Here is a 12247-nt window from a genome sequence, read left to right as displayed (position 1 = left end):
ACCAGTATTGTATTCAATCTATGATTGCAGACATACACACAGGCATGAGAATCTTCCTGCTTTTGCAGGATTTCCTGCTTTTTTGTGGTCCAAATTTCCGCACTTTCTTTTAATTTCAGCCTGTTTTTGGCCTTTTTAGCCTCATTTCACGCGCTTTTTCAGGCTTTTTCAAACTTTTCAGGTTTTTTCATGGATGATCATTCTCATGCCTGTACACAGGTGATTAGTTCAACCTGCTTGTAGTGCAGCGCGATATGTTCAAAATTGTTTTGACTTATTGCTATGGTAGTTAATCCGATTAATTACGTAACTTCGCCAGTGTATACTGTTGGTGAAAAGAAAACAATTCTATCCTGTGTTGAATATTTACATTACAGTGTGTGGTGATCCATGTAGTTAAAAAGATTCTGAAAAAAAAGTAAGCATGTTTAATTTTGCATGATGTGAAGTACAGGCTGTATCAAAATGATTGGTACCCATCAGTTTTGATGTTATTGAAAAGCATTCATCTGCCAACTGCAACATGTGTATCATCTTGGAATGATTAGATTTGGTTGTTTATATGACCTCCAATAACATTTATCTACAAATTAAAAATGATGAATTTTGATGTGGCAGTCTTGTCATAATCACTGAAAACTCAATGGGCACCAATCATTTGATAGATTCTGAGTAAAGAGAGGATTTAATGTGATTTTGAATTCCCCTGAAAGATTATATTAAATACCAGTAGGCCCTGTAATTGGAAATCCTGTTTTAATGATAATCATAATATTAGAACGATTCTCAACCCACTTGCTTGAAGTGATAACATGTAACTTGGGGGAAAAAACAACTTCCAGTGTTAATATAATCAATTTAATTTCCATGAATTTTGGTGTTACAAACTAAGAATACAGCTTTAGACATAATAAATCTTCTCTATTTTGTATTTTGGGAAAATTACACACACAGGTGTATTCATTGCTAATGCTTAGCGATGTTTACAGCCACAAATTTTGATCACTAGAAATATACATAGAAGAAAACAGTTGTATATAACAAAATAAAAGCATTATTAAACCATAAGTAATTTGTGTGTGTGTGTGTCAATATATTATGCCAACTGTGTGATGCGCACTGGGCACTGAACTTTAATTTTGGTAAGGGGTGTGCCTTGCTTCAATTTGAAGCTTGAACTTGCCCACTTCAACCCTCGACATATTGTCGATTTGATACCGATGATTGAAGCCATACTTTTGTCGACCTTGATCATGGGCATCAAATTGATGTCGATAATATGCCAAAACTTGAGGTGGATTGGTTTAAGCTTCAAATTGACAGGGCGCTATGGGTTTGAGATTTTCCTACATTTGTGGACCCAATGTTTTTTTGTATCCTTAAACTTAAACTTGAAAGGATAAACATTTGATTGGTTCTATTTGTTCTATTTTTTCTATGCCTCCTGCGGCATAGACATACCACCTAGACCTATGAGTGCCCATACCTTACCACAGCGGGAGGTGAAGCCACATATCCAAGGTGATTTTGACGGGAAGTATAGGAGCATAGAAAAAAAATGGAACCAATTCTAGATTTAGGATGCCAAAAAACATTGGTTCCACTAATATAGGAAAACTTTATGCTAACTCAAAAATCGCCCAATAACTCCCTGTACTTTAGGTCTTGATGGTCTATGGACTGATGCAGAGTGAAATAGGGGCCTTGAACTGGCTTGTAATATGGGGTTCTTGAAGTACATGCATACACACATATACAGATCTAAAAAAAGTAAAAATAACAAATACTGACCCACTCCTTTCTACCCCATGTCTGGGCAAACAAAAACTTTTTTCCCCTTAAGTTCTGTTCAAATAAACATTTTAATACCTTGTATATGGGACATTTCTGCATGACTTGATATAGCACTTGAAAACAGTAAAAAATTTCAATGGGTAGGAAGTGCAACTTTCGAATTCTGGATACTTTAGTGATGATTGATATGAGAACCAAAACAATATTATGCAGGATTGTGTTAAAAAAACAGGTCTTGCTGAACTTTGGATCTTGAAAATGAAGGAGGGGTGCGAATTGGGAGTCTGGACTGCTGCACAATATCACATACTCTTTAAATTAAATTGGCATCAAGAATTTTATGTTATATACGAGGACAAACCAGAAATTTGATGACATCCTACAAACAATAGTCAGTTCGTTAGGAAGCTGAACTCCCTCTCCCTGAATATTGTGAAAATTCCAACCTGAAATGTTACCGTTGACTGATACTTTATAACTAGTTTTGTACAACCATAATCGGACCCCCATGTCATCAAACTTCTGGCTTATTCCCATTCCCTACCCTTTCAATAAATTGATACATTCGGAGATAAGAAACGTACAATACAGTTTTGTTATTAATATAATGAAGAAAATTTATTTTCATTTTTACATTGATTCTTGGGCAAACATTTGAGAACAAAGCAGTTCATCCCTTATAGAATATATCTTGAATGTCTATACCATAAAGAACAGAAAGAATGGAAGTGAAAGAACAGAGTTAAACGGTGTTAAAGCAGAGAAGATGAGAAAAGTCAGTGAATAAAATAAATGGATAGTTTTGTCTGGTTCATATAATAGGTCATTGGTAAGTTTCAATTCCTGCAAAGGCACTGCATGTGTATGAACTATGAACGAGATAATTCATATTCATTCATATTATTTATTTCCATCCCGAAATGATCTTACATAGTACGTATTATATACCTCATCCAAAGATTCCCGTCATCTGATTGGTTAAGAGAGCGGGCATAGTTTTGACTATGCCCGCAAAAGTAACTATTCCCCGGGCATAGTTTTGCGTGTGCGTTGTTCCCAGCGTAAAATGATATTACGCACGCATTAATATTTTCGCTACGCCTCGGGGCATAGTCATGGTTTTGAGATCACCTTGGGCCTATAATTTTAACCATGCCCCTCATAGCAGTCAATATTTGTATACTATTAGTTACTGTTCATACAAAAAATATCACTGGTTTGAGGTCGTATCATTATATATAACCTCAAATCAGTGATATTTTTCATAATGCATGAACAGACAGTGGGTAACGAATTTATCATTCAGTAGACATGAATATATAAATACAAACAAATATAAATAACACCACAATCCTCAAATAATAAATTTATACTCCAAACTCTTCCATACATGCTTTTACAAAGGCAAGTAATAAGGGGCGCCATTGCCAATGCACAGTTTGGACGTGACACAAGTAAGCGCGTAATTGCCACCTCCACCGCATATGCGATCAGCACGGTCACAATACTCCACCGCTGATTGCTGGTGCCGATTATTACAGCTATATATTGTACAGTAATTTATGAAAACTGAACGATACGGTATTATATTATTTGGCTATTAACCAATGAAATGTTTGTTCGGCTTATAATTGGAGAAAACTATTTGGCTTTTGTTACTGCGCACATCAATGAAGTCCCAACTTACGCTTGTGTAAATTAACATAAGCACGTGTCATCCACGCAATGTCCAACTAGCATAAGTGCTGTGCCCAGCTGCCTGCATGCCATCCTATATCAATACACAATGTTATGAGTCATTTTTTTCGCCAATTACAAGTCAAACAAGCTTTAGTTGACCCCAGATATACACCAATTTGCTGAACATCAAACACTTCACAGACTTGAATCCGCGCATTTATGCAGTTGTGTAACCAGCGTACGGACAAATTGCCCTTCTATGCGTGTGTATACACCCTGCAGCATTAGGTTAGCGTGCATGGCACTCTGATGCAATAACTGATTAACTTGGTAGGATAGTAGAGTATGATCATCTCTTGTGCTGTATATTAGTTGTGTGTCAGATTATTTGCATATTTATGAACATTAATAACCTTATTTGCATATTTTACCTGAAATGCCATTACTCCACTCTGAAGCTAACAGCAATTGGTAGGGTGATAGAATATAATCACCTCTTGTGTTGCATATAGTTCATGTCATGTTATTTGCACATTTATGAATATTAATGACTTCTTTTACTTGCATGTTATTTGTTTATAAAACCTTTGTTTTACATTGTTTTACAGTTTACAAAACTTTGTTGTGAGGGCCACCTAAATTACAAACTATGTAATTCTTGTTATAATTTCACTTGCAAGTCACTAGTTTCATTATCAGGAATGTTAAATAAATAATTAATATTGAATGTCTGGTCAAAATATATTATCGATTTTATGGCTTCAAACAATTGTAACAAATTAAACATTACTGGAAGTAGAATTGGAATAGCTTAAATATAAACAAAGACATGTTGCATATAGTTTCAGCCAGAAAACAATTAGTCAAGGAATTACATGTGATAAATAAAATAATTATATTCGTCTCATCCTGTAAGCTATATATCACCTGCTTAAAGGCTTATTCAGTGATCATGGCAAAAGTGTGAAAAGATTGTGTATAAATTGCCTAAGAGTGAAGGATGTCATTATAGTAATTGTCATTAGGTAATTTTAAAATTAAAAATTTGGCAAAAAAACAGTATTGACAAAGTTGAAACCATATTCAAATACATATAGCTAATTACAGATTCATGTAAAATGTCTTACTTTGTCTTCAATACACAGATTTCGGCTTAACCGCCAGAGCAGGCTATGTTAGCACATCTATGACACTAACAAAGGTGCCAAAATCTGAATTTTTATGATTTTTATGATCCTCCGGATGAGCAAATCGACTGCTCAATGCCAGACGCGGGCAAGTGAACATTTGGCAGTTACATAGCAGCTATTCCACTTACTCACATCTAGCACTGAGCAGTCAAAATCACTGAATAGGCCTTTAATACCTGCTTGTAAACATTTTCTACAGTGCACACCAATAACAGGCCCAACATACTGATTTCTCTCATGCAATATTTCTTTTTATTACACTAATTACATAATATCCAGAAACCATTGTAGAGAAATCATTTGTTTGGACCTGCAGTAAGAAACACTGTTATTCTCCTCTATGGAATGGCGTACTCATCTCATTATACGATACTTAGTTCATAGATAATGGTGGCCACATTGATCTAATTTAATGTGTGTATCAACATGTTTGAAAATCAATTTTTTCAACTTAAATATATAAACAAAAAGAAAACACACACACCCCCACACAATATAATTTTCTATTCTCCGAATCAAAGATGATGAATATTTAAGTAGACTAAACCGAAAAATGATGTTGTTTCTCTGTTAGGCTTCAAGGATGTGTGTCTCATTCACTTGATGGCCTACAACAAGAATATATGTATGTTAATAAATTCGCAAACTAAAATGAATAAAAATAAATAGGAATGCAAATAAAATATTAAACAATAAATGAAAAACACATGTCATCTGGGAATTAGTTCGTAATTCTTTTAAACCAAATTCATATTTCTGATTGCTAGAGTCATCAGCTTTGCGGCTAAAACCTTTGGCCCATCAACTTTGCAGCTAAAACCTTTGTCCATTGACTAGGCGTATGATGACATTGAACTGGAAAATAGTTAGTGGGAGGAGCGCAGGTCTATGGACTGCTAAGGTTAAAGACTAAAGGTGTTAAGAGAGGGTGTGCGAATAAGTGGGTTTCAAGTCATTGCTTTATTAGTTTGTATGTCCTGATCAATTGAGCATCACAAGAGTTCCAAATACTTTTGTGTGGTTAGGTTGATTGCATGGGCAATAGTCGACCCGACTCAAGGAATCATCTATTCAGTCAAAGACCAAATGTCGTGATAACAATTTTGGTGATTCCAGCAATTGAGAATTTAAGTCTTGTTGACAAGAATTGATTATATGATTGATATTATAATGGTTTTGAGATTTAAATCATATATGACTATTTTGTAAAATTTATATACACATTGCAGTTTAACACATATTCCATTAATGTCTCATGATTAGATCAAAGTGTGCTTAGATTATATTATAGTGTTCCTATGCTTGAAAATTAAGCACAAATTTAGGGGTCAAAAAGTTTTTGTAATGCATGGTTACCTGGGATAATGTAATAAAACCAAATATTAAATGGGTAATTGTGTACATGGAAATAATTTACAGCAACAGAAAGTAAACATCGATACAAAGGGATAAGTTAAATATGTCAAAGGCAACTTTTCTTCTAAAATATGTCTTCTTTCAACCTGCATACATAACAAGCAATTTGGAACCCCCTTTACATAAAACATCTCACTATTCATTGAAAATTCAGTATTTTTAACATTCAAGTGTGAGGATCTTAAACAAAGGGAAATTCATGAGGCTTGTTCATCAATATTTTTTATTCAATCTTGTCTCACAACCATCCATGGAGTAAAACTTATTTATTTTTTCATAATAATTTTGAAAATAGTATTAAATTATATATTTATCTTTGTAACATTACATTCTGTACACCAAGTTAGTATTTACAATCCTAAAATACATGGGATTTTTGGATACCATTTTACACCTAAATTAGGCAACCTACAAATTATCTTACAACTATGACATTAACCACACTTTCATAGTAATCAGCTTTGTCCTGCATTATTATTTATAATACCTTATATATAACTAGCAAATGTCTACATGTAAGGAGGTTAAATAAAATAAAATATTGGAATGAATTAGTAAGACATGTTTGGCAAAAAATCAAAAGCAGGATATTATGATTGTCTGATTGTTGTGACCATATCTAAGCCTGAGATTGTTATTCCAAGCAGCATTACCAAGCATCAGTAAAGTTTAAAAAGAAAGATCTTCAACTACATTCTGTGATTGAAAAACTTACCAAATATTTTGAGACGATTTGATCCCTCGACGTGAGGTAATGTTGAGAAAAGAACCACTTTGGGACTGTTTCAAAAATATATTCAAGCTAATATCACCTTTCTATAATCTGTCTCAAGTTGAGAGTAATGCCATGTTGGATTTCGCAATGGCGGATTTGAATCACACAGTAACCTAATCACCCGGAGTATGTACACACGCATAGAAGTGCGATTTGCCTGTATACTGACAACCAAACTGCGTAATCACAATGATTAGAATCTGCCACTACAAAATCCAACATAACGTTACTCTCAACTTGAGACCAGACCAGACACACTATGGCAGTTTTATTCCTTCGTTTTGTTTCATGTCTACCAACATGACTATAAAAATGGAACTTTTCATTTGAAAAGTTAGATGGCAAGTTGGCAAAATTCTAGCTATCTAAATTACACTTACCATATACATACATGTTAGGGGCTAAACATAATGGGATCTAACTAAGAGGAAGAAAGACGTTTTAGATTTCAGTAAACTAACATCACAAGATGTATTATTTAAGGCTACACACACTTCTACGTGGTTTACCTAATGCGGTATTCAATATCTGTTTCTTTATCACAGCTGCCCATATATGCGACAAGACTATGCAAAATGAATCATTCTACAATAACAAATCGCCAAATTAACAGCTACCGTATTTCGTCAAATAGTCGCCCCCCTCAAATAAACACCCCCCCTACCACTTTTTTCAACCAAGATGTTTCAAAAATGCCGATATTTCCATGCTAACTTGTGTAATAATTGGCGAAAATCTTGATCAGAAACCCGGAAGTGAACCAGAAGTCAATGTTTCTAGTTCATAGTTCGTCATTTTAGCGTGAGTTTTAAGTTTACCTAATGATTTTAACGTGAATTATCGCTCTAAAATTGACCTTGAATAAACGCCCCCTTGGGAAAATGTAACGTCCCCAGGGGCGTTTATTTGACGAAATACTGTATAATATGTTCAAAATTGCCCTTAAGTTCACGGGTCTTTTGTAATCATCTTAACTTTATGATGAGTTCATATAAATCACAATTACTTGAAGCAAACACCATGCACTAGTAATATAGTTGCTGAAACTCCCAAATGTTTGTGTTGAAGGTGTCTACCTTTTGTTTCTTTTGTCAAAATAAAACCTGTCATTTGGATGCATATGTTTGTACATGGAGTTCTACAGTAAGTTTCCTATTACTTTCATACAGTACCCTCTTTGTGACTATATGAAGTTTCATTATAGATCTTACCATAGATTTTCACAACTATATACAGTCGGTCTACTCTGAAGTACAAAGTACCGATGCGGATGCACACATTGTGCCGACTTTAAAGGCACACATACTTGCAGCAGAGACGCAGCACTGCGCACTGTATACGCGCGAGTTGTCACTTTGTACTTCAGAGTGGACAAACTGTATATCAATAATGAATTGTGCTTCATTATGTGGTCTACTTACTATCTTATTTTGATGTTCCACTGACCACTGCTAGTCTATCTTACATTAAAACTAACTCTTAATAATTGAACATGTAAAACTTAACCATTAATTACCCTAACTTTACTCTTAAGCACTTTGTCTACCTTCAATGTGAGTTTAAACAATGATAAGATCACTTAATGACAAAATTGTTGCCCAAAATTCTAAATATATAGTTTGGATATTACCACTATGGACATAATTACAAATTGAAAATAAACAATATCTTTAGGCACTTTGTCAATAATAATATACAAATTATATACAATATATTTAAATCTAGTGGCTGTAATTTCTTAGCTTGGTTCTCATAACATAATCTAGTTGACAGATACCATCTATCAGTTTCTGCTATAGAGATGATCTCGCAAATTCCAGAGTTGAGTCACTGTGTTAACATATACTTTGATGCACAGCAGCTGAAGGGAGTATCCCATCATGCATTGCAGTCTATCTGCATGCTCCATAGCAAATGTATACAAAATATAAACAAGAGCCGCTTAGATATTGAAAGCTATGGATAGATTCACAATACTTTAGAGATCATATTTTTTCAAACAAAAGTCTAAGCTCCCCTGATATAAGCGAGTAATTGAAAGTTGAAGTGAGGGATTTTGTGTACACTTTCTATGGCACAAACAGTTTTATTATGGTACTGCAGAGCATGATGGGATACGCCTGTCAGCTGCTGTGACTTTGATGCCAAAGCAAGGGTATGATACAGGGGAGCATGTGATGCTCAAGGTTTGTTGATTGAGGTTTGGCTAATATTGCATAATTCTGCAGGAAGGTGGAAGGCTTGAGCCCCACAGCCAACCCCTTTCAACAAAATGTCAGCTGAACATTGGTGAAGTGATAACAAAGTCATGCAACAAATTTCCTGAAAAATGTACTTTGCCCATACATTTGTACAGTATAAAATTTCCTGAAATCAGGAAATTTCCTGAAGACTGGCAACACTGTGCATTGTTGGTCATCATCAAAGGACCATTCAGGACACTCGGGTCATAAGTCTTTGCTATGCTACATCACGTCATTGGACTGATAGTCATACTGTTGCAAGGTTATATTATGTACAACCTGTGCATGATTCAGTATACTTTGAATATAATGGCAAGTTCCTACAATGCATTTGATTCACAAATGTTGTCAGAAAATCTCAAGTAGCAAGTTAACATGCAATATGAGTAATTTATTTTGCAAAATCAGTATTAGGCCAAAAAAAATAACATGTTTGTTTCCTGTTGCAGGTCTAAAAAGTCAAATGCGACATGCGTTTTTTTAAATCCATGTCTAGAAATGAAAATCCTGCAATGGTAATTTACAGTGGGTTTCTCCGACACCCATCCCCACCCCACACACACACACAAATCATAGGCATTGTTTCTTCATATTCAAGAGTATTTATGATCCCCTTCCAACCGGCAGATTAAAAAAGTATAAAAAAAAATCACAATAGATATTTTTTAATTTGTAAGGATAACATAGAAGCAGTACTGTTCTTTTCTTTAAATAGTTTGCTCACTGAAACAAGATGTTTTGCTTCAGTGTTGAAGGCGCCAAGTCTTGGAAGTTTAACTTATTATAAATAAAAATAAATCTTCACTGCCTCGCAAATAAAAATACATATCTCTAAATTTGAGACTTGTGTGTGTTTTTATATTTGCGTGTGACTGTGATTTTTAATACTTTGTATTTTAAGAGAAATGTTCATGGACACACATGGCCTTGGGTTTGCATATATACAAGCAACACCGTCCGTTTTGTTTTTCACTACGCTCGTTTGTTGTAATGTGTGACATTTAATGTTTACCCAGTGGTGTTTTTGCAATTTTTCCGGTTTTTTCTTTTTTCATCTTTGAAAGAATGAATAAAAAAATTCTAATGTGCAAAATAAGCCATCAAAAACGAAATGCGCGTGCACTACAGGAAACAAACTTGTTTTTTTATGTTACACAATCTGAAAACTGACCTACTTAGTAACTTAGACAAAAGTAGGACATTTCAAACATTGGTTAACTACCATTACCATCTTGCTCAGTACCAAAGCTTACCAATGTTGGAATCCCAAAATCCCTGGCATACATACAAAGTTACAAATAACTTTTTACACATATGTATGTTTGTTTTTTTATGTTTTTTGCCAGAATCTCAATTTCAGTCTTGCTGACTATGGTCTGATTGGATCAGAGCGGCCAAATATGCTGAAAAGATTTCCTTGATATAGCTTTATGCTTCAGAGAAGATTCCATTTCAGAGAAGATAGCTTACACTTCCCACAATGCATTTCTTCCATTTCAATTTTTTGTAGTATTTTGCTATCTAGTGCAACATGGGTCAATAGTGACAAAAAGTACCTCAATAACTTGCAAAATATATTTATTTCTTGACTATCAACCCGTATTTAGCCAGTCTATTCTCAACATGAAAACAAAGGAAACCTGTACAAAGTAATGGAAGTATCATTTGATGTAATGAGGTTGCGCATCATGTTGCAAAGGATTCTGGGAAGGGTGAGACATCTTCTCTGATTCCATTTCATGTTACATAAAAAAAATACACAATACACATCAAAGCCAGCCACAAATTACTCATTTTGGAAGCATTTACATAACTCTACATAAATATACATTAACCATTTACAGTTATTCCTTGAAATGTCTACAAGAATTTGCAAGTTACATTCCAAACGTCCAATATTGAATTCAAATTTGTTGGAATAATAAATTGCACAGTGGTATGGAATTTCTCATTTATTGCTTTATTAATCTCTGCAACCTTACATTGGCTTGGTCACATACTACGTGTAGTTTTGGATATTTTGAGCGATATTCCAGTATTTATGACACAATAAGCTTTAAGCAGGTTCAGCACTGGACTTTATTAACTTACATACTTTTGTCAAGGGTATATAAAGTGCCAAATTAGAACAATATTGCTTGTAATAGGACATGAACAAATATTATTAGAGAAAGCTTCCTCAAATTTTTCAATTAATGACTTCATATAAATTTCTCGCAAATTTATTTCACCGATTCACACAAAATATACCATAATGGAAGACTTTATCTAACAGTATGAAACCTTACACAACAAAATCAAAAATTGTGTATTTCATGATTTATACTATAAAAGTTTACATAATTTGCACCATTACAACAGAACCATGCTATTTAGAGAATGTGGTCACATCGCACCGCAAGTAATATGCACTTCTTTCTAATACTGTAAAAGTCAATATTTTCGCGAGAAGATATTTTCGCGATTTTGAAGATTTTGTCAATTGCCTGAGAATTCAATTTCGCGGTTTTGATATTGATACAATAGAAACCTAATGCAAAAGGTTATTTTTGCGAGTTTTTTCGTGATTTTATGTCCACTCGCGAAAATTTCTACTTTTACAGTACACTTGGTAAGTGCTGACTTAAAAACTGGTGAAATAAGAGAGTAAACCTATAAAGCTACACATTCTAAACAGCATATCATTTTGCTTTTTTCAGGATAACCCGAACATGGACACAATGAGGCCTACTTTGTAATTGTAAAATATCTTGTATGTACAGTACATCAGTTGGTAGCAGGGCATAATATAGCTGGTATCGCATTGCATTTTGCTACATGATCTAGCCAAATTGGTATGCAACTATAGAGTGGTATGTCATACTGCTATATACACACTGCTATACAAATCAAAACTTGCATTGCAACTTCCCTATGCAATATTCTGATGCTAAATTATGCCCTGGTTGGTACAAATATGACTTATGCAACAAGAACTCCTTATTACTTATAACCTCTGTGGTCTACTGTATAATTATCAGTGTTGTAGTCAAGACCTCTATGTCCGAGACCGAGACCAAGACCTGCCCGTCCGAGATCGAGACCGAGACCGAGACCAAACCTTCGAGACCAAGACCACCCTTCCGAGACCGAGACCTCTAAGTTCCGAG

General features: G+C 34.5%; 1 long non-coding RNA gene across 1 annotated transcript in view; it reads left to right on the top strand.

Moving 5' to 3' along the window:
- LOC140148544 (uncharacterized) overlaps positions 1-1072 on the top strand; it is a 219309-nt gene extending 218237 nt beyond the window's left edge. Inside the window, exon 2 of the long non-coding RNA XR_011858495.1 lies at positions 220-1072. This is a non-coding gene — a long non-coding RNA (uncharacterized lncRNA). The remainder of the gene's footprint in view (positions 1-219) is intronic.
- Positions 1073-12247: the final 11175 nt, after the last annotated feature.

Source organism: Amphiura filiformis, chromosome 3 (assembly GCF_039555335.1).
Source record: "Amphiura filiformis chromosome 3, Afil_fr2py, whole genome shotgun sequence".
Lineage (NCBI taxonomy): Eukaryota > Metazoa > Echinodermata > Ophiuroidea > Amphilepidida > Amphiuridae > Amphiura > Amphiura filiformis.
This window is presented reverse-complemented; position numbering and strand designations above follow the sequence as displayed.